Source organism: Moschus berezovskii, chromosome 14 (assembly GCF_049115385.1).
Source record: "Moschus berezovskii isolate FMDL1 chromosome 14, NW_MosBer_1.0, whole genome shotgun sequence".
Lineage (NCBI taxonomy): Eukaryota > Metazoa > Chordata > Mammalia > Artiodactyla > Moschidae > Moschus > Moschus berezovskii.
In genome coordinates, this window is record NC_142473.1 from 71172352 (window position 1) to 71195893 (window position 23542).

General features: G+C 47.0%; 1 protein-coding gene across 3 annotated transcripts in view; it reads left to right on the plus strand.

Moving 5' to 3' along the window:
* Positions 1 to 1931: 1931 nt before the first annotated feature.
* PRR5L (proline rich 5 like) overlaps positions 1932 to 23542 on the plus strand; it is an 83000-nt gene continuing 61389 nt past the window's right edge. The window contains exon 1 of one of the 3 annotated variants that reach the window (XM_055423850.2): positions 1932 to 2167. The gene's annotated coding sequence lies outside the window, so the exon portion shown is untranslated. The remainder of the gene's footprint in view (positions 2168 to 23542) is intronic. The other 2 variants (XM_088843255.1, XM_055423849.2) reach the window with 2 other exon arrangements.

Sequence of the window (23542 nt, forward strand, 5' to 3'; positions counted from 1 at the left end):
GTGTAGTGGTTAAATAACTTGGCTAATATTCTGCAACTAGTCAGAAACGGTGGTTGACTACTTTGACCTCTGGTTCCAGGCTTTGGCTCTCAACTGCTCAACACAACTGCTTTCTTTTTTTAAAGTTTTTACTGGAGTATAGTTGATTTACAATGTCATGTTAGTTTCAAGTATACAGCAAAGTCAATCAGTTGTAAATAGACATATGTCCACTCTTTTTTAGATTCTTTCCTCATATAGGCCATTATAGAGCATTTAGTAGAGTTCCTTGTGGTATACAGTAGGTCCTTACTAGTAATCTATTTTTTTTTGACTTCTCTATCCTACTGACTTTGATTTCTAGTTCATTTAAAAAAATTTTAATATATATATTTTATTGTAGTTGATTTACAATGTTTCAGGTGTACAGCAAAGTGATTCAGTAATACGTATACACATATATTATTTTTCAGATTATTTTCCATTATTGGTTATTATAAGATATTGCCTATAGTTCCCTGTGCTATACAGTATATCTTTGTTGCTTGTTGTGTATCTATTTTCTTTTAAATTAGAAACCTAGAATTCTATTTATACTAAGTTAAACAAGTAGAATCAAAATTGTCATAAATTTTTTAGCTAGGCAAAAATTCATGTTTTCCAAAATACATATACATACTATATATATATACACAGAAGCTTTTCTACTGCACTTGATAAAGGCTTAAGAAAGAACATCTGAAAAAACCAGAAGAGATGGAGAAATTGGAAAACAACTAAATGAAATGGAGCACTGAATATGAAATAGAAAAAGTCAATGTAACTCTGACTGCATCTCCCAGGCCCCCTCCCTGACCACTGCCCTCTCCAGCGTTCTGCTCCCAGGCACGCGCTTGGGCCAGTCTCTTTCATCGTCCGTGATTCCTGGGTTGGGATTCAAAGTCTCTTCTTCATGCTGAGGTTTGCTGAGAACACTTTAGCTTTATCTGATGTCTCTGGACAAGGGGAGCACCCCGAGCTTCATGAAATCCCCTTTGGGCACATTCTGACCAGCAACCCTTTCATAAGGTCACAGTGCTCAAAATAAACACGAATTTTTTTCCTCAGTTTTGATATAAAAAGACATCTTTTTTTCAGCAAATGTCACTGTGGTTTCAAAGCCTAAGTGTGATGTGTGAACGAGCCCATTTGTAAAGTATTTCCTGCTCAGCCATAGGGTGAAATTATGCAAGCAAGCCAGTAAGTCCTGAGAACAGCTGCATCAAATTCTTAACACCTGCAAAAGAAAAACAGTTTTGAAAATAGTTTTTCATTGTTTTTAATTTGGGGATCGGTTGGCTTTCTGTTGTTTCAAACTCTGAAGGACCCTCCAATTCACTAAACCTTCAGTTGGAAAGAGAAGTGAGAAATTAAAAAAAAAAAAAGTTTACCAAATCTAGAGACTTCACTGGAATTACATTTCCATTAATGCACTTAACTTCTGGAATCTGCCGCCTGAGGATTGTCCCTTCAAGCAGTGACAGAAGTCCCAGGCTCCAGTCCTCCACTGAGCCCTAGAATCACCCCGTTGGCATCCTGGTAGAGTTTCTTTTCTTGGGGGTGGAGGTTGGGTGGAGTGGGGGGGGGGGTCTCCTCTTGGTGAGGGAAGCGCAGCGCCAAGCTCCCATGACCTGTTGCATCCTCCCCAGCTTTTCAAACGTTGCAGTTCCTGAAATTGCTGAACTAGATCGAAGTGCAGGCGACCCCTTCCCCCTGCACCCCCCGTCCCTAGGAGGGTGAGAGTTGCTGCTGGGGAGGAGCCCTGGGATGGGGTGAGGTGGGGTGGGGTGCGGGCTGCTGGAGAGAAACTCAAGCGAGGAGCACAGGACAGGAAAAGTGGGAGGAGGAGGAGCGGGGGGCGGTGGGAGGAGGAGGGGGAGGTCGTAAGATGAGCGAGGAGGGAAACGTGTCACCCGCTCGGGTCCGGGAGCTCCGCCGCCACCGCGATTGTGAACGCGCGCCGGGGAGGACTGGAGGCTGGACAGGACCCCGCAGAGCCGGGGGAGGAGGGAGGAAAGGGAGCTGGGCGCCGCGCGGTGGCCAGAGCCATCCAGGTCGCTCATTGCTCGCGGGTGAGAAAACTTTTCTCGGGAAGACCGGAAACTTTTCCCCGGGCGCGCGGAGTCCGGGGCGGAGGCGAGCTGCGGGGGTGCGTTGACTCGAGGGGACTCGGGAGGGGCTGGAGTCTTAGGCTCAGTACGGGATTGAGAACACAATCGCCGGGCACACCGGGCACAAGCCGGCGGGGCTCGCGGAGGGGGCTTGGGGGACAGCCGGGTGGGGGCCATCGCGTGGTTGAGGGTCCTCGGATCCGACGCTGCAGGCGGGCACAGAGGACGGGGCTCGCGACCACCGTGGCGGGCAGGGGAGGGGAGGAACGTTCCCCGCGTCGGTGGCTTAGGGTGGGCGAGGGATGCCGCCGATCCTGGGACCCGGGCTGTGCCTGGAGATCGAAAAAGAAAGTTTGCTTGTCGGTCTCTCGCGTTCTCCCCTTTGAGGTGTAGATCTCAAGAGCTGCCCCTACTCGGGCGCGGGCGATTCGGCGCCCCGAACACCCCATCTTTTCCTACAATTCCCCCTCCTCTTCGGAGAGAGGCTTGGGAGGGGAGGCCAAAGAAGGGAGCCGCTTTGTCCCGAGCGCGGCTGGAAGTGCGCGCTCCGCAGACTGCGGCGGGCCGGGGAGCAGCCAGCGGAGACCGCGGCGGGGCGGGCCGCCCTCCTTGCCAGCCGCGTCCCCTTTCCGCTACATCTTTCCCGCCCGCCCTCGTTTTAGGGAGGCTTTCCCCTGTGCGCCTACTGTGCGCGCACGCAGAGCTCATTGCGAGCACAGGGGGGCGCTCTGGAATCTTCACTCCTGCCTCTCGACTCTCTGGTTCCAGCTTTCTCCCCTTGTTCCTAGGGGCGGCCGCCCGGGATCAGACCAGGTTCTGTACTTGCAAACCGTGCTTCAGGAATCGGCTCTGGGGTGCCTCCCTGGTTGGCAATAGGGTTTTCCCCTGTTCTACCTAGCCTCCGCTTTGGGTCACATGCCACCGCCTATTCCCCCGCGGTGCCGGGAGCCCGCGTTTTGTTGGTCAGCAGTAAGGCGGTGAGTATTTATAGACACCGCTGCAGTCTTGCGGTATGCAAGGTTTCAATTACTGCGATGCGTCTCACAAGACGGAAGGCTCATGCGAGGTGGCTCAGAGACACATCTGCTCCGGAGACCCACTTGGAAAAAGTTCTGGGCTGTAATCTCCAGACATTCCTGCCGGGTAGAGGTCCAGACCTATTGCCCCCACGGTGCGTGCAGATCCAAACGACCCATTGCAAAGGACCAAAGTGGTCAAGGACACCAGCTCCAGATTGTCTCCAGCTTCTGCACCCCACCCCACCCCACTTTCCCCATGAAAGGGTGCTTGCTGATCAAACCTCAGAGGTGGCCCTTTTTACTTCCCGTTAGTGATCCTGACCACTGTGGGTGCAGTCATGACATTTCACTGGCCTGCATGCTGCAAAATGTCATGGAACTGTGCTCTAGTAAATTGCTGGGGGCGGCGGCAAGAGGCCCTGTAACCGACAACAGGAACAGCACCTGTATCAGAAGGCGAGATGGCACTTGCAGGAACTAATTTAGCCACATTTTAAATTTAGTCTCTTGTGAGTTTCCTAGTAGGACTAAGAAAAGTGCAACACTCCTCTCTGTGGAACCTGGCTGGTGGGTCTTCTCTGGTTGTATTGAGCCCAGGAAATATGACCAAGAGTGCTCTTCAGTGTTTTTATAGAATGTAGCAGATAAGGGAAACAATGCTTGGTTAATCCACAAAGTTGTCTTTGCTTTTATTCAACCAAACCGTCATCATCCTTTCAGTATTCTATTGACGTTTGTTAGAGCCAGAACCGTCAGTAGTGTAAAAAAAAGAAAGGTATTAGAAATAAGGTTGTTTGACCCGGTTATTTCTTGAGGACTTAGTTTAAACAAGCTTATTTCTCAATGAAGAGACTTAATTTCTTCCAGATCCAGAGGGTCATGGTTGTGTTTTTATTTCACATGGGTAAGATTTCAGCAATGGTCTGTATTTGAACATATCAAAAATCTTGCCTTTATTTTATAAAAGGGGAGTGGGACAAACACCTCTTGAAGTCGTATTATATCAGACCTTGCACTAAGAAACTTTGATATATAATCTGCATCCAAAAAATGAGGAGATAAGTACTATCATTTCCACATGACATAGATAAGTCCACTGAGGCTTAATCCAAAGTCATATAACAGGGAAGAATCAATTTTGACTCTTCCCTGCTAGATCTATTTCTTTTGTTATTATAATCACACATAATAGCCTGCCTCTGAGAATCCTGCCCCTCTGCTTGACTGTTAAGTTAAAGTGCCTTTATTCAGAACTCCTCCACCTGTAGATGGCAGGAAGGAAGACATTAACACATCACCCTGTTTGAGGCTTGCTACTCTAGGAGATACTTGCAAGATTAAATGGCCTTTTTAGTTTGTTTCCTCACCACCCCCCATCACTGATGCATAAAAGAATCTGGCATCCAGACTCTGACGGGATGGTTATTTTGAGACATTAGTCTGCCATCTTGGTCAGGCGACTTTCCAAATAAAGCCGTGCTCCTTGCCTTAACACCTTGCCTCTTGGATTCACTGACCTCTGTGCGGCAAGCAGAGCAAGCCTGGACTCAATAACAGGCACACACACCCTGGAGTGGAGCTGAGAATGGGTTCCAGATCTGTTACTCCAGCCTTGAAGTGCCAGCCAGCTCTGAAGATGTCTTTCAGGGCCTCAGTTGTTGATAAGACCATTTTTTAGTTGATTAACTGGTGGCTTTTCTCTTTTCTTTCTTTTAAATATCATAGAGTGGCTCAGTCACTGGGGGAAAAAAAAATCCCTGTCTTATCTTTAAAAACCATTGCACTGGTATTTGAAAATTTCATTCTGGGGATCCAGACCTAATGTCATAATTTTCACTTTGTTTATTAACAATGTACATGCAGTATTTTGACCATTCATCTGTAGAAAATTGAAATCAATAAGGACTTTGTGGATTTCTTAATGAGTTCTCTATCCTAGGGAATTTGTAGGTGTACATGTGGATAGTCTCCTGTGGTCATTCCTTTTGTACTGCCCTTGTACATGTAGAATACACAGCAACTTGAATTGTAGCCTTTTTTCATTTCCACCTTATTTTTTTTTTGCAGAGATAGATGGATACAGAATTGATGTGAGAAATAGTGTGAGGCCTTCTGAAAGATCTCAACTGTGTTGTGTTCATCATTTAAAGTTTGTTCCCTAGAGTTGCCTCTATATGTGCAAAATTAAATTCCTGCTAAAAGCAATGCTTATAGAAAGTATTATTTGTTAACCGTTTATTATAAATTATTATTTCAGTGGCTGAGTGTTGGGAATAAAATATTTTGTGGGTTTTGTACAGGCTATGAGTTTAATAATTTGGGAACAGAGACAGTGGTATCCTGATGAGCAGAAGGTACTGTTTTACAAGGGAAGAGTCCCCTTTGGAGCTAAGAAGAAGGTTGAGTGACGCTAAACAATGATGGGCCATCAGCGGTGAACTTGAGTTAATTCATGGTGTGGGCAGGGGCTGGAGATTCAAGGTTTACCTTAAAACATGTACAGTTAAAGGAGCCAACTAATTTACTGGGCAGTTACCGTGAGCTAGGCACAGTCATGGTAATGGTATTTGAACCTCTCAACAATCAAGCAGGTAGATATTCTTTCCCCTATTTTCAGATGTGAAAAATGAAGACTCAGAGAGGTTGATTACTTTCCTGATGTCACACAGCTGTTAACTCAAGCCCCTTGTTCTTTCTAGCACATTCTGATGTGTGTCCTTGAAGGCGTTCCGTGAAGAACCCAGGATCCCAGGGTCTCAAGGTCCTCGTTGCTCCCATGGAAATTTCTGAATCAGAGCAGTGCGGTGGCTTTAAAATGAGAACACAGGGGCAGGGTGAACACTGGAGGAACAGAAGGGACAGTCTGGGTGATTCTGAGAGCAGTTATTCCATGGAAGAAGGAGAGAGGCCCAGGAGGTACTGTGACTGTAAGAATTCCTGGTGCTGGTCTGGCAGGGGCTGGCTGTCGCCCTGGTGGGCAGGACCTGGTGATGAGCCTGCCCCACAGGTGCTGAAACGGGAGAACGGGGGAGGAAGTACCGCCACCTCCCTTGGCCTGGCTTCTGCTGTGAAGAAGCCTCGTTAGAAGCCCCAGGTTATAGTCAATTTAAATTAGGGAGCCCCAGACTTGTTTCCATTTTAATTGGACTTGGCTCTTTGAGGTACCAGTCACCCAGTCTGCCTCTCTTTAAATATTCTTTTCTTATGCTTTGCCAGTTTATGGCCTTTGTAGATCAATCCTTGGATTCCATTTAGAGGAGAGAGAGAAAAAAAAATAGTAAAGGTTAGTGATTACCTAAATTGGATTAAGTTCTGTCTAGCAGCCGTTTAAAGAAATACTGCTTGCTCTTTAATTACTGTCAACTAGGAATTTAAACGGTCTATTAAATTTAAGCTGACTTTTTTTTCCCCCTCTGATAGTTCCAACGCCTAACATATTCTGGTGATTTGGGGGCTTTTAAAATATTCTTCAAATGTGTGGAGGACATTCTCTGTCTCCTCTCTTTTAAAAATATTCCATTTCTATAGCAGGATAATAAATGATATTATTATAAACTGGCTTCGTTATGAAGCAGAAGCTAGCCGCTCAGTTTAGCTGGTTCTGTGCTGATTGGAGAGCAAGTCAGTTAGCTGAGTTCTTTATCAGAAATGTGAGGACACCTCGGTGAGGTTTTGGGGATGGAGTATGGCTTGCTCATTTTTCTCTGTAGTTAAAGGTTAGGTTTAAAATGAAAACCAACCACCTTTACTCTGTGTAAGCTTTCAGTCAAAAATATGAATGTTCTTTATGGAAACGGGTGGTGTGTATGCTTTGAGGCTAGGTCTTGAGTGAGCTGGGGTCTTCCCTGGTGGCTCAGCAGTAAAGAGTCCGCCTGCAATGCAGGAGCCACAGGAGACGCAGGTTCCATCCCTGGGTTGGGAAGATCCCCTGGAGGAGGAAATGGCAACCCACTCCAGTATTCTTGCCTGGAAAATCCCCATGGTCAGAGGAGCCTAGCTGGTTACAGTCCATAGGGTCGCAAAGAGTTGGACATGACTGAAGCGACTGAGCACACACACACACATGCACGCGCGCACACACGCACTAGGGTGAGGTGAGTGAGCCGTCAAGGGCATGGCCCTGAGAGAGATACCTCACTCACCTCACCCTTATGAGTGAACTGTGCCCAGAGGGTCCTGGAGAGCCATGGGACTCACCCTGAGATCCCTCTCCCTCTTGACCATGGCCTCTGGAAAAACCAGGTCAACATCTACCCCTTGCCAATGGCCAAACTGCTGCTGCTGCTGCTGCTGAGTCACTTAAGTCGTGTCCGACTCTGTGTGACCCCTTAGATGGAAGCCCACCAGGCCTCTCATAATTATTTGTATGATTTATTTTGCATATAATCATAGGCTCCAAAAAGCATGTACTTACGTCTAACTTAAGTGCACCTCACCTTAATTTTGGGGGGAAATAGGAGATTTCTCTCACGTACTCAGCACGAGCAACACCTTCAGTTTCTTGCTTCTCTCCTCATTTGTTACAGAACTTTCTTCAACTTTGCTGGCTCTTCTGGACACAGGCCAAGTTCTGTGTTTTGTTGAAGGCATCTGTGACAACGCTTGTTTCTAGCAAATACTAGGATTAAGGGACCGCTTGGGACTGCCTTGGCCATTCAGGAACTAGAATATATGTCCATTTAGCTGAGCCTGGGAGAATACGTGAAGGAATTTGTTTTCCTCTTCTTCCCAAGGACTGGGGGCAAAAATCCAGCAAGGACTCTGATGTGCATCTGTATTATTCTGAACTAAGCTGCCTCAAACCCTGTTACAACCTGCTCGTGACCTCAGCTGCGTAAATCCTCTGTGTAAATCCTTTTACGCTTGTCGTTGAATTCTAAATACTCCTCTGGAACGGGTTCAGCATTATTCCCCAGGTGTCGTTGGGGAAGACCGCGTCAGCTGCTGCCATCATTTTGGAGAACTCTGCTACTTGCTGGCCACTGGAGTCCACCACTGTGGCAGCTGTGTGGCCACTTTCATTGTAAAATATCTGCCGGAAAAAGTGGTGGATGAACACGGTTATCCCATGCAGCGTTCTGAGATCATTTAAAAAAATCTCAGCCATCAGGATAATCGATTCCTTTCAGGCTTCAGAAAAGTCCCCAAGACACCCCCAAAGGTCAGTATCAACTTTGCAGACGAGAGAGTTGTACAAAGAGGCCATATGTTGGTCCTGGAGATAGTGCAGGACAGGGATTTGAGATCTGGATTGACCTGGATTTGAGATCAGAGATTGCCGTGGGCAAGCTGTCTGACCCGGGGCCAGTTGCTCACTGTTGCTGTCTACAAAATAATGCGATTGGTCTCCTGTGAAGGTTCCTTCCTATGCTAAAATTCCGACCTGGCCAAGGAAGCCTGGTCTAGGGCTGTGCTTCTCCAGGTATATGCAGGTCACCCAGGGATCTTGTTAAACCACAGAATATGATTCAGTGGGTGTGTGTTGGGGCCTGAGTGTCTAACAAGCTCCCAAGTGATGCCAATTCTGCTGATTCTCAGGTCTCAAGTTAAGTAGCCAGGCACTAGAGTCTGACCAGGGTCTTAACCTTATCCATATTGACACTTGGGGCTAGATAGTTCTTTGTCATAGGAAGCTGTCCTATGTGCTGTAGAATGTTTAACAGCATCCTTGACCTCTATCTGCTAGATGCTTGTGGTACCCTCCACACCTCCCCACAGTATAGCAGCCAAAAATACCTCCAGACATTGCTGAATGGCTCCCTTGGGAGGAGATGGGGGCAAGATCACCCTTGGTTAAGAACATTAGTTTTTGCTAGACCGGTGCTGTCAAGGCTGGCTGTACATCAGGATAGCCTGGAGTTCTTCTCTTGGAAATTATGCAAATGTACTCATCCCAGACTTGAGTCCTGGTGCTATTGCCCTTTCATAACTGTGGGACAGGAGACAAGTTCCTTCTCTGGCCTCTGAACCAGAAACTCTTTACTTCTAAGATAGGGGTCATAATGAGGCCTACTTCTGAGAGTTGTTGGGGGGATCAGACGAGGTGAACGTGAAAATGAGCTTTAGAAACTAGTCCTCCCTTGGTATCTGTAGGAAACTGGTGCAGGAGGTCTCTCTTCCCTGGATTGAAATCCAAGGATGCTCAGGTCTTTACACTTGGTCCTTTGTATTCGAGGGCTCAGAACCCACAGATCCCTAAAGCTGACTATGTGCAGGTGTCCGTGGTGAGCGGTATACCACAGGCCTCTGAAGTTTTATTTTACTGGTTCGATTATTTTTCCCAGGACTGGATTCATCTTCCTACAGGCCTCCCTGAGTGACCATCACACTCTTTCTTCGTTATTCCTCTGGCCCTGGCAGTTAGGAACTATACTTGTTTTTCTGTAGTCACTCTTTAAGGCAAAGGGCCTCAAACTGGCAGTCCAGGGGGCAGACTTTGGCATCAGAAATGTCCTGTTTTGAAAAAAAAAAAGATTATTTGCTCCAGTATTTGAACATTGGGAGATTTGACATGTAAACTCGGGCTTCCAGCTTTTCTTTAAGAAATAGAAAGAAGACTGAGGGTTCTCTTTAGTCTGCTGTGGTCCCCACCTGGGCCTCCCAAGCCTGGGTGTGTTCTCTGCCTTGGGCCACTATAGGCATTGAGTTGTTTGCCATCAGTGCTTTTAGGCCTTCCTGTGTTTTTCTTTAATCATGACCAAATTCCTGTTCCTTTTTTCTCTTTTCTTTATTATTGATAGGACCACATCTGGCTCTTCTTCGCGCTCTGGATAGCGGGTGCTTACTGATATTTATTAAAGTGTAATATTTGGTCCCATCCTTGCCAGATTTTAAAAGGGTACCTGTTGAGCTTTACCTATGAAAATGTGTTTTTTTCTTCCCCAAATTTGCTTCCCAGTGTCCAGCGCCCATATTCTTTAGAGAAACAGACAAGAAAAAGGAAAGCATGTATTTTTCGGTTGACCTTTCATTAGCTTTGCTTTGTAACTGGAGAAGGCGATTTAATCTTTCTGCCTCCGTCTTGTCTCAACCGTCCATCTTCAATTACAGCCGTTGGTGTAATAGTGCATTTATAGGATTACTTTTGAGTATTTCCTGTGAGCCCCTGAGCCCCTTGGGGGCAGATACTCCAATCTTCCTAGTCCCGAACAGTTTTTTCCTGCTGAGATCCTGGCACACAGCAGCCCTTCTAACATGTGGCTGTTACATGAACTTGAATCGAACTCATGACCTCCCTGAAATGATCAGATCCCAAGAGCCTCTTCAGGCTCCTGATTCTCTCCAGTGCTCTTTGCACTTGGCCCCACGACATGGGAGAAGAGCCCTTTCCCTTCGTCTCCTTTTCTTATGAGAAAGTACTCCATCTTGTTCCTGCCATGAGAGAGTGAAGCTAATTTTTAATAAATCACACATGTTATTCTAGAATACATTTCCCCATACTGAAAACTCTTGCTGGCTGCCAGACAGTAGCTTCTGACCGCTCTGTCACCCCTCAGGGTTTTATGTATGTTCCATGTCAGCAATGTAGTTGCTGACATCATGCATGGTCAGTCTCAGCAACCACTGGTGTCTAGACTTTTCAGTTTATTATCTGGGAGGCACGGCAGAATCACTCTGGATGGCATTTATGGGCCACACCCAAACAATTTGCACTCCAAGAAATTTGATACTTAAAGTGGGGCTTCGAGAGGAGTAAGTAAGAGGTGTGGTTATTCCCCACAGTTTTGTTTGACTTGTATCACAGGAGGGGATTTTTCTGTTGATTATATCGTGACTGGCAGGCCTGGGTGATGATGCTGGAATGAAATAGTTATTTCTGGATGGATCGGGATTGTCAGTGCTCTGAGTTCTGGGGACATTTTGCCAACCTTGTGAAGCAGAGAGAAATAGGCGCTTGCATCCTGTTTGTGCCAATATTTACTCTTGCACAAATTCGGACTCCCAGACTCTTCCGTCTGCGTCTGATTTCCAGCAGAGGACTGAGAAAGTTGTCTCATTCTTCCTGTTGAACTTGTTCCATAGTCCAAACTTGACTCCTGACATTTTCTTGTTTGTGAGAATGTCTGTCTCCCACTGGTTTTTGTCTCCTACAAATTGCAAAGGTGGGCCTTAATCCAAATAAGTGCCATGTCCTGCTGCCGGCGCCTTCCTCTGCTGTGCTTGTAGGTTCCACTGACCAGCAGGCAGACCCAGGACTTCTTGCCTATGTGGCCTAGGTCCAGTGCTGCTAAGGTGAACCCCAGTTCAAGCAGGAGGAAGGGTATTTTTCTGGTCCCTTGTGTGTTCTTGGCTCAAATGGTGAAGAATCTGCAATGCAGGAGACCCAGATTCAATCCCCAGATTGGGAAGATCCCTTGGAGAATGGCTCCCCACTCCAGTGTTCTTGCCTGGAGAATCCTATGGACAGAGGAGCCTGGCGGGCTGTGATCCATGGGGTTGCGAAGAGTGGGACGTGACTGACCGACTAACACTTTCACTTTCAGAAATGGAAGGGTTGTTCCACTTGCTGGCCTGGAGGTCCACATTTCATCCCAATATTTAACCTTATTTCCTGGGCATCTTTTATGTGCATAGCACTGTGCTCATAGCAGGATACGAGAGTGAGCGAGTCCAGCCAGCTCTCACACGTCTTTAAAGAACTTACGTGCTCTCAGGGCCAGTCAGACTGTGAACAAGTAAACAAGCACAATGACTTCAGCTCTCTTGAAGGGACTATGAAGAAACAAAAACCTCCTTCCTGTAAGGGACAGTGCACACCGGCTGCCTGAACCGGGTGAGAAGCTGTTGGCAGTGGCTGAGAAGGGAAGTATGGCAGGTGTCCATGTGGCAGACCTGTTCAAACAGAGCGTTGGGGGCTCAGGTCATGGAATCAGGTGGGATTTGACTTTTGGTCCCACTTAACTAGTCTTCTGACTTTGGGCAAGTTAATTCCCAGGCTTCAGTTTCTTCCTCTGCAAAATGAAAATAATAAAAACTGCCTCATTGGTTTAGGGCAGAAATGGACTGAGATGATAGTTGCTCACAGAGGCTCACCTTTACCCCACCATCTGGGCCAGCCTCTGATGATGGTTAGCATATTCTTACCAGCACCAACATGAGGAAAATTGTCATGGGAAGCAATTGATCTGGAAAATGGTCCTACTGTTCTTAAAAACGTCCGGGCGCCAGGTAGTTCAGATTTGGTTTCCTAGGTTGGCTTAGCAGGCCTTGTTTGCTATGTGCTTCTTTTAGTGAAATCTCAGGGGCTGCTGACTGGCCCTGTTTGAAGAGTGCATCTGGGTGTGTATGTCATGTGGAGGGGAGGAGAGGGTGCTTGTGGCTCCACTGAGGAGTCAAGGATGGAGTAAGGGTGAGATAAGAGAGAGCTGGTTAGTTAAGAGGCTGCCCAGTTAGATGCTACGGCAAGTGGGAGATGACAGAAGGCTGAGGGCTGGTTCTGCGTTTGCACTGTGTCAGGGTCTAATCCCCCTCCTGGTCTGTCAGAGGTGCCTAGTTATGTGGGCCTCACAGGTAGGGGTTGAATACATGGCTGGCAATGCTAAGAGGTTAGCATCCAGTGAAGTTGCTCAGTCGTCTCTGACTCTTTGCGATCCCATGAACTGTAGCCTACCAGGCTCCTTCATCCATGGAATTTTCCAGGCAAGAGTACTGGAGTGGATTGCCATTTCCTTCTCCAGGGGATCTTCCCGACCTGGGGATCAAACCCAGGTTTCCCGCATTGCGGGCAGACGCTTTACCGTCTGAGCTACCATCAAGTCCATGGCCATCAGCAAGTCTCTTACTTAACTGAGAAATCAATAGATCTAAGGAAGGGAAGTTACTTATCTAAGGCCACAGTGGCTGGGTAGTGCGGGCTTACATTATACCCTGATTAGGCTCTGGGTGTAAAGTGTGAGAAGGCTGGTGGCCATAGCTACGATAAGATAAAATAAAGGTCACAGACCCATATGTGTGCTAAGTTGCTTTAGTCGAGTCTGACTTTGTGACTCTATGGACTGTAACCCACCAGGCTCCTCTGTCCATGGGATTGTCCAGGCAAGACTACTGGAGTGGGTTGCCATTTCCTATTCCAGGGGATCTTCCCGACTGACCCACGGATCTCCTGCAGCCCCTGTATTGGCAGGCAGATTCTTTACTATTGCCCCAGCTGGGAAGGGTTATGTGAGGCCCCTAAGGTTAGTCCGCCTGGTGAATTAGTTTCCAACTCTTACACATTGAGTGATTTAAACATTTTAATAGGTCTGGATTTGGGGCTTCTCTTGAAAACTTCAGATCTGGGACAGCTGGTCTTTTATCCTTAGATGGCAAAATCCAGATTGGATTGGTCTGTGGACGCCTCCTTTAACCTGGGTGGTTTCTGTCCACTTTTTGGGATTTTTTAGGCTCAGCCATTTGGGATGGTTTGTGATGCATGATGCAAAGATGGAAAGAAATTGGTTCTCCCTTTCATCTTTTCTTACCAGGGTTTATTTTCTGGCCCATGTATCCCTCCACAAGGCAGCTGCTATTGTAGAATAAATGCTAAATAAATAAATTTGTATTGAATGAATGAGTGGTAATTGATAGAGCGCTGCCCTGGGGATCAGGAGCCCAGTTTGAATCCTGACTTCTAAGAGCTGAGTGACTTTGAACAAATCGTGTAAGCTATGTTGTTTTTGACTTTTGAGAAGGGGAGGGAAGTGGGGGGGGAGTCACTTGTTTTTACTTATTTATTTGAAAAAGTAATACATTTTCATGTTTAAAATTTTAAAAGTACATAAGGGTTTATAGAGAAAAGTGCTCCCCACTGTGTTCCCGCCACCCAGCTTCCTTCCTGGGAAAAACCAGGGTTACCAGTTTCTGGTTTGTCTTTTCAGAGGTACTTTATGCTCATTTAGTGAAATATGCAAATATGCTTTTTCATCTTTTTTATGTAGATGGGAGCCTAACAAACACATGATTCTATGTTTAGCTTTTTAACACGCTTCATTCAGAGAGTCCCTGGAGAGCACCCCAGTCAGTGCATGAAGTTTGTTGACCCTTCTTTCTTAGGTCCCAGCATATGGGACACCGTAGTTGACAGAACCAGTCCTCGGGGCTGAGCATTTAGGGTCTTCCTGACCCATGGCTGTTGTAAAGAAGGCTGTAGAAAAGCTCTGGTTTTAGAAGCCACTCGACATGCCCAGAGTAACATCCCTGGAAGTAGTGTTGCTGTGTCCAAGGATACAGCCTTCGTCATTTTGTGTGTGTTAGTCGCTTAGTCATATGTGACTGTGACCCCATGGACAGTATCCTGCCAGGCTCCTCTGTCCATGGGATTCTCCAGGCAAGAATACTGGAGTAGGTTGCCATTTCCTTCTCCAGAGGATCTTCCCAACCCAGGGATCGAACCCGGGTCTCCCGCATTGCAGCCAGATTCTTTACCATATAAGCCACCAGGTTGTAGATCTTGTCAAATTTCCCTCCATGGCAGTTGCCCCAGACTGCGCTCCATCAAACCCCACACCATGACTGGATGTCACCTTTGGGAACCTATGGAGGCTTCGTGGAGAGCAATGTTCTATAAACATTTAATACTAGGTCCAGTTACGGGGTCTCCTACTATGGGTGAGGCCATGATCTAGGTTGCCTCATTTAATGCTAACAACGTTGAGATAAATATCACATTCACTTGACAGATGAGGAAACAGATTCAGAGAGGTTGAGTCATTTATCCAGGTCACCCAGCTAATACATTGTAGAGGTTGCATTTGAACCCAGGCTTGTCAGATTTCAATACTAGGCTGTTTTCGTACAGTAAAGCTGTCTGTAATTTGAGGTATCGGAATCCTCAGCTGATACTTGTTTATGGTTTCTGTGTCTCCCAGCAAGACTATCACTCTCTGGCGGGTTCATTTGCTCATTCATCAAGTATCTGTGGAACTCTTGCATTATACTGCCCTCGGGATGCACTTGAGGACAGAGTAGACATAGTCCCTGCCCTTCTGGACCTCACGGAAACAATAAGAAATACTTCTGTAGTGATTTATTCTGGGGTCCACAGCCTCTGGGATCGGATGCCTGATGATCTAAGGTGGATCTGATGTAATAATAATAGAAATAAAGTACACAATAGATGTAATGAACTTGAACCACCCCCAAACATCCCCTGCCCCCATCCATGGAAAAACTGTCCTCCACGAAACTGGTCCCTGGTGAGGAGGGTGCTCTGTGGGTGGTGCGACCTGATCGGGGCGGAGGGGAGAAGGAGTAGGATCTGTCTGAGCAAGTGGGGTTTAGGTGATAAAGGGTGTGCAGGTTTGAGCCTGGGTGAGTGAGTAGGAACTATTTTACAGAGAGGGCGCAGCGCGTGCAAAGGTCCTGGGGCAGGAGAGAGCAGGTAGCATTAGAGGAGACGAAAGGAAGCTGGTGTGCAGAGTGAAGGGAGGTGAGACTGTGAGGGTGGGGTGTGGGGATTTGTTCTAAGACCTGTGGGGAGCCTTTGAAAGCACTGAAGCAACAGCTCTGTGAGCATTGCAGGCCCTGGGGTGTTGGGTCCTTGTTCAAAGCAGCATGTCCATTTCCTTCTCTGTAAGATGGGGAAGATGAGAGCACACAGGGCTTTCAAGCATTTTTAAAAATATATTTATTTTTAATTGAAGGATACTTGCTTTACAGTACTGTGTTGCTCTATGCCACACGTCATCATGCATCAGCCGTGGGTATACACGTGTCCCCGCTCTCGTGACCCTCCCTCCCACCTCCACCCCATCCCACCCCTCTAGGTTGTCACAGAGCCCCAGTTTGACTTCTCTGAGTCACACAGCAAATTCTCATTGGCTGTCTATTTTACACATGGTGGTGTATATATTTCAATACTACTTTGTCCATTCATTCCCACCCTCTTCTTCCCTCCTCCGTATCCACAAGTCTGTTCTCTGTGTCTGAGTCTCCATTCAGTTCAGTTCAGTTCAGTTCAGTCTCTCAGTTGTGACCGACTCTTTGCGACCCCATGAATCACAGCACGCCAGGCCTCCCTGTCCATCACCAACTCCCGGAGTTCACTCAAACTCATGTCCACAGAGTCGCTGATGTCATCCAGCCATCTCATTCTCTGTCGTCCCCTTCTCCTCCAGCCCCCAATCCTTCCCAGCATCAGAGTCTTTTCCAGTGAGTCAACTCGTCGCATCAGGTGGCCAAAGTATTGGAGTTTCAGCTTTAGCATCAGTCCTTCCAATGAACACCTAGGATTGATCTCCTTTAGTGCCCTGCAAACAGGTTCATTGGTACCATCTTTCTAGAGTCCATATATATGCGTTAATATATGCTATTTGTTTTTCTCTTTCTTTCTCTGCATAATGGGCTCTAGGTTCATCCTCCTCATTAGAACTGACTCAAAGCGTTCGTTTTTAGGGCTGAGTAGTACTCCACTGGAGAAGGCAATGGCAGGCCACTCCAGTACTCTTGCCTGGAAAATCCCATGGATGGAGGCCTGGAGTCCATGGGGTCGCTAGGGGTCGGACACAACTGAGCGACTTCACTTTCACACATTGAAGAAGGAAATGGCAACCCACTCCAGTGTTCTTGCCTGGAGAATCCCAGGGACAGGGCAGCCTGGTGGGCTGCCGTCTACGGGGTCACACAGAGCCGGACACGACTGAAGTGATTTAGCAGCAGCAGCAGCAGTACTCCACTGTGTATCTGTACCACAGCTTCTTTATCCTGTCATCTGTCAGTGGACATCTGCCTTGTCTCTATGTTGCAGCCATTGTAAATAGGGCTACAGTGAACACTGGGCTACAATGAACATGTGTCTTTTTCAGGGGCTTTCTAACATGTTGACAGTAGGAAATACTGATATGTTTAGTCTCAGTAAATGTGTAATATGCACGTTTCCCCCAAATGGGTGCACTCTGATATTTTCTATTCTAACCTAATCACAAAAGGTCTTGGGTCTAGACTCCCTGAATTCATTTCAGAGGCACCAAGATAATGCATGTCAAGTGCTGTCCCTGTCTTTGCCCTCAGGGAATATGCCATCATTCTCCGTGGTCATCATTGTCAAGATTGCTCTGGCCATCGTTGAGAGAATGGATGGGTGGAGTTGAATGACGGTATCTAAATGCTGAGGGTGTGGAAGGTCATTGGCTCTTCATCTCTGTGTTTGTGTCCCAGGGGAGGAGCTCCACGCTGGGCTTCCCGCCTTCAGGGGCACCTGGGTGGGGCTGAGGGGACCTATCAGGTGAGCTGTCTGTCTGGTTTCCCTGAGAATGGGTTTCTCCTGTTTTCTGTTTTCTGGGCGGCCACATCGGACTGAGTACCCAGGTTTGTTTGATTTCTTTGTCATTTACCTTCAGAATGGCTTTTTCCTGGAAGCCTCAGAGTCATTATAAGCCACCCACTTCAAGTTTTGCCATGATCCTACTTCCCTTTTCAGAGCCGAGGGTCAGGGTCGGAGCCTTAGTCCAATAGAATTCATTTGCATTTCCGCTAGGTATACCACCTTCTCTACCCACTGGCCCAGCCCATAGGCTTCGCCCCCTCCCTGTGCTCTGGCCCTAGAAGCCGGGAGGAAAAGGCAAGACACCACATTCTTCTCCAAGATACACATTGTAGGTCCTGAGTTTCCAAAGAAACCCCATGCAGTGAGCCTGGGGGAGAGCAAGGCCAGTGACAGCACCCAGTAACCCTCTAACTGCCTCATGCTTCATGGACGCAGGACTCTGGCTTTCCAGATAACTGAAAAGCACCCAAAACGTAACTGCTTAAATCATTCTAGAAGCCTATTTTCCTAAGCGTTAGCCTCATTGGTCCTTCAGAGAGAGCATCTACTAAAACACTGTGGTTTCTGTAACTCAGAGACTTTAGGCAAAGAAGGTTTTGTGATGTTGACAGTGATGATGGTGGTGGTGGCAGCGGTGGTTGTAGCTGGATTGTGTCCCCTTAGAATTTGTATGATGAGATCCAGTCCCTAGTACCTTAGAATGTGATTGTGTTGGGTTGGCCAAAACGTTCATTCAGATTTTTCTGTAACGTCTTACGGGAAAAAAACCAAACAAGCCTTTTTGGCCAACGTAACATTTTAAGGAAACGGCAACCCACTCCAGTGTTCTTGCCTGGAGAATCCCAGGGACAGGGGAGCCTGGTGGGCTGTTGTCTATGGGGTCACACAGAGTCGGACACGACTGAAGTGACTTAGCAGCAGCAGCAGCAACATTTTAACATAGGGACTTTGAAGAGGTGACTGAGTTAAAACGAGCTCATTCGAGTGGACCCTCATGCAATATGACTAGTGTCCTTATAAGAAGAGGAAGTTTGGACAGAGAGACACTGGGGATGCAGGCACATGGAGGAAAGTCCATGCGAGGACACAGGGTGGCCGTCTGCAAGGCAGGGAGAGAGGCCTCAGCAGAGAACCACCTTGCTGACACCTTGATTGTGAACTTGTCGCTCCTGAACTGTGAGAAAATAAATGTCTGTTGCTTAAACCCACCCAGTCTGTGGTATTTGGTTATAGCAGACTGAGCAGGCTAATACTGAGCGGTGGTGGTAGTAATGGTAATAAAAATAACCTTAGGTAGCAGATAGCAAGCACTTGCTGCATACCAAGCCTATTTTAAATCTTCCCTTAAATCATCTCGTCCAGCCCCACACCATCACTACCACCACCAATCCTAAGTCGCCTGCCTCGGTTAGAAGTGGTGACACAGAGCCTGGCTCTGGCCCCTTTGTTCTGAACCTCCACAGCACGTGCGGTGGCACCTACATAATTCCAGGAACCACGCCAAGCACCTCATAGATCATCTTGCTCGTCAGCACTGCAACTGTCCAGGCTCCCACGTTTTCAATGTAGACCCTGCAGTGCAGGGTGGGCCAGGGACGCAGTGAGTATATTCATTTGCGGTGGCTGCTGTGACAAATGCCCACAACCTTGGTTTGCTTTAAGCAACAGGTGTGGGGACTTCCCTGGCTGGCCTAGTGATTAAGACTTCAACTTCCAGTTTGGGGGAGAATGGATAGGTGTATATGTATAGCTGAGTCCCTTTGCCACTCCCCTGAAACTATTACAACATTGTTAATTGGCTATACCCCAGTACAAAACAAACAGTTTTACAAAATTAACACATAGCGTTTCAAAAAAGGCTTAGACTTCCAATGCAGGGTATGCAGGTTTGATCCCTGGTCGAGGATCCAAGATCCCACATCTTAAGCCAAAAAAACCAAAACATAAAACAGAAGCAATATTGTAACACATTCAATAAAGACTTTAAAAATGGTCCACATTAAAAAAAGTAGTCTTAAAAAAAAAAAACAGGAATATATTTTTTCACAGTTCTGGAGTCAGAAATCCAGAATCAATGTATCATAGGATCATACGCCCTCCAGAGACTTTAGGGGTGAATCTCGTTTTCTTTTTCACAGCATACCAGCTTCTAGCTGCATCGGGACAATCTCTTTCCCCTTTCAGCTTCCTCTGGTGGCTGCCAGCGTTCCTTGGCTTGTGGCTGTATCTCTTCTGTCTCTTCCTCTGTCTTTGCATCTTCTCTGTGTGTATCTGTGTCTCCTCCTTTGTCTCCAGTCTCCTGTAGTCCTCTTATCAGTTCAGTTCAGTTCATTCAGTCGCTCAGTCGTGTCCGACTCTCCGCGACCCCATGAATCACAGCACGCCAGGCCTCCCTGTCCATCACCAACTCCCGGAGTACACTCAAACCCATGTCCACAGAGTCGGTGATGCCATCCAGCCATCTCATTCTCCGTCGTCCCCTTCTCCTCCCACCCCCAACCTTTCCCAGCATCAGAGTCTTTTCCAGTGAGTCAACTCGTCGCATGAAGTGGCCAAAGTATTGCAGTTTCAGCTTTAGCATCAGTCCTTCCAATGAACATCCAGGATTGATCTCCCTTAGAATGGACTGGTTGGATCTCCTTGCAGTATAAGGGACTCTCAAGAGTCTTCTCCAACACCACAGTTCAAAAGCATCGATTCTTCGGCGATCAGCCTTCTTCACAGTCCAACTCTCACATCCATACATGACCACGGGAAAAACCATTGCCTTGACTAGACGGACCTTGGTTGGCAAAGTAATGTCTCTGCTTTTCAACATACCATCCAGGTTGGTCATAACTTTCCTTCCAAGGAGCAAGCGTCTTTTAATTTCATGGCCGAAATCAGCATCTGCAGTGATTTTGGAGCCCAGAAAAATAAAGTCTGACACTGTTTCCACTGTTTTTCCATCTATTTCCCATGAAGTGATGGGACCAGATGCCATGATCTTTGTTTTCTGAATGTTGAGCTTCAAGCCAACCTTTTCACTCTCCTCTTTCACTTTCATCAAGAGGCTTTTGAGTTCCTCTTCACTTTCTGCCATAAGGGTGGTGTCATCTGCATATCTGAGGTTATTGATATTTCTCCCAGCAATCTTGATTCCAGCTTGTGCTTCTTCCAGGCCAGCATTCCTCATGATGTACTCTGCATATAAGTTAAATAAGCAAGGTGACAATATACAACCTTGACGTACACCTTTTCCTATTTGGAACCAGTCTGTTGTTCCATGTCCAGTTCTAACTGTTGCTTCCTGACCTGCATACAGGTTTCTCAAGAGGCAGGTCAGGTGGTCTGGGATTCCCATCTCTTTCAGAATGTTCCATAGTTTATTGTGATCCACACAGTCAAAGGCTTTGGCATAGTCAATGAAGCAGAAATAGATGTTTTTCTGAAACTCTCTTGCTTTCTCCATGATCCAGCGGATGTTGGCAATTTGATCTCTGGTGCCTCTGCCTTTTCTAAAACCTGCTTGAACATCTGGGAGTTCACGGTTTACATACTGCTGAAGCCTGGCTTGGAGAATTTTGAGCATGACTTTACTAGCGTGTGAGATGAGTGCAATTGTGCGGTAGTTTGAGCATTCTTTGGCATTGCCTTTCTTTGGGATTGGAATGAAGACTGACCTCTTCCAGTCCTGTGGCCACTGCTGAGTTTTCCAAATCTGCTGGCATATTGAGTGCAGCACTCTTATCAGGATACATGTAATTGTATTTATGGGCCCATCTAGATAATCCAGGCTAAACTACTTCTCTCTAGATTCTTGACTTAATTACATCTTTTGCCACCCGAGCCAATGGTCTCAGGTTCTAAGGACTAAGAAGTGACTCTATCTCTGGGGGCCAGTTTTTCTGCCTCCTACAGTCAATAAGTGGCAGAATGAACTTTGATACCAGGGTTTGTCTGATTCGAAGCCTCTAGTGACCGCTCATCCTTGAGAACTGTTAATCCTGTTAATTTTAACGGTACATTAACTGTGCCATTTGGGCTTCCCAGGTGGCACATTGATAAAGAATCTGCTTGCAATGCAGGAGACGCAGAAGACATGGGTTTGATCCCTGGCTGTGGAAGATCCCCTAGAGCAGGAAATGGCAACCTGCTCCAGTATTCTTGCCTGGAAAATTCCATAGACAGAAGAACTTGGTGGGCTATAGTCCATGGGGTTGCAAAGAGTTGGATGTCACTGAGCAGCAACCATTCCATTTAGGGGGTACCATAGCAGATGCTGATTGCAGCCAGGAAATTAAAAGACACTTACTCCTTGGAAGGAAAGTTATGACCAACCTAGATAGCATATTAAAAAGCAGAGACATTACTTTGCCAACAAAGGTCCGTCTAGTCAAGGCTATGGTTTTTCCCGTGGTCATGTATGGATGTGAGAGTTGGACTGTGAAGAAAGCTGATCGCCGAAGAATTGATGCTTTTGAACTGTGGTGCTGGAGAAGACTCTTGAGAGTCCCTTGGACTGCAAGGAGATCCAACCAGTCCATTCTAAAGGAGATCAGTCCTGGGTGTTCAATGGAAGGACTGATGCTAAAGCTGAAACCCCAATACTTTGGTCACCTCATGCAAAGAGTTGCTGCTAAGTCGCTTCAGTCGTGTCCGACTCTGTGCGACCCCATAGACGGCAGCCCACCAGGCTCCGCCGTCCCTGGGATTCTCCAGGCAAGAACACTGGAGTGGGTTGCCATTTCCTTCTCCAATGCGAAGAGTTGACTCACTGGAAAAGACTCTGATGCTGGGAGTGATTGGGGGCGGGAGGAGAAGGGGATGACAGAGAATGAGATGGCTGGATGGCATCACCGACTCGATGGACATGAGTTTGAGTGAACTCCGGGAGTTGGTGATGGACAGGGAGGTCTGGCGTGCTGTGATTCACAGGGTCGCAAAGAGTCGGACATGACTGAGCGACTGAACCGAACTGAACTGATAGTTGATTAACCTGCCCCCTGTGGGTGGATATTTTGGTAGTTTCCAATTTTTCATTTCTGCAAATAACTGGCAGTTCTTCAGGACCATGTGATCTTTTCTCTACGGTATATTCTTAAGAGTGGAACTGCTGGGCCAAAGGGCCAGGAATTCTTAGCTTGCTTCACTCTGTGAACAACCCCTACCCCACTGCCACCCAGAAACCGTGCTGCAGGAAAGGAGTTGAAAGGCATCATGCCTCAATAAATAACATCCTGAGTTACCGAAGGCCCTAATGCTCTATGACCGCCATGGGGGCTCAGAGACCTGGCCTGCTCCCAAGTGGAGTATTTTCCAGATGTTTGTGAGGTCGCCATAAGCCGGAGGAAGTGTTGCTGTGTTCCCACTGCTGTCATTGCCTAGAGATTTAGAAATAACAAGTTATTTATTTAACAAGCACATATGAAGCATTTGCTGTTTGCCATGCACTGTTCCATCCAAGTGCTTTACAAATATCCTCCTCCTATCCTCACTCAGCCTTGAGGTTGTCATGCTAGCTAGCTCCTCTCGTGCAGGAGGTAACTGAGCCTCAGTGAGGTCAAGGGACTTGCCAAGGTCGCACAGAGAGTAAGGGGTGGGGTGTCTAGCTAAAGCAGTCCGAGCTTTCGCCTGTCATTTTTCCTTCCTGTGCTCCCCTTGCCCGCGTCAAATGTGGTGTTACTGTTCCTTCCAAATCTGTTTACCCATCTCTGGGGCGTGAGGTTTAACTTTTAATATGAAATTCTGTGACTAGATGTTTCTGCCTAACTTGGTCGCTTCAGTTGTGATTTTTCCTGCCCAGGTCTGGTCTCCCAGAAAAGTGAGAATGAGCTGTAGGATGAGGCCAGTCGTCAGCCAGTGATTTGCCTCTTAATGGCTGTGTGACTTCTGGCAGGTTACTTAACTTCTCTGATCTTCAGGTGGGGTTTGGTGACAGCGTTTGTCATTATGTCGGGCAGACAGTTGGTGCCGTATGAGTTGCTAGTCTTTCTTCATTTTTATCTTCAGCAGTGCCCTTAGGCTTGAGGTTACAGAGATGAGTAAGTCTCGATCTGATTGCTGTCTTCAAAGAGTCTACAAAATGGCCTAGGTGGGGGCTGGGAAACTTTCTAGATTAGGAGTGAGGGAACCTGAGTTCTAGAGAGTCCTGGCTCTCTCCTACCTCCAAC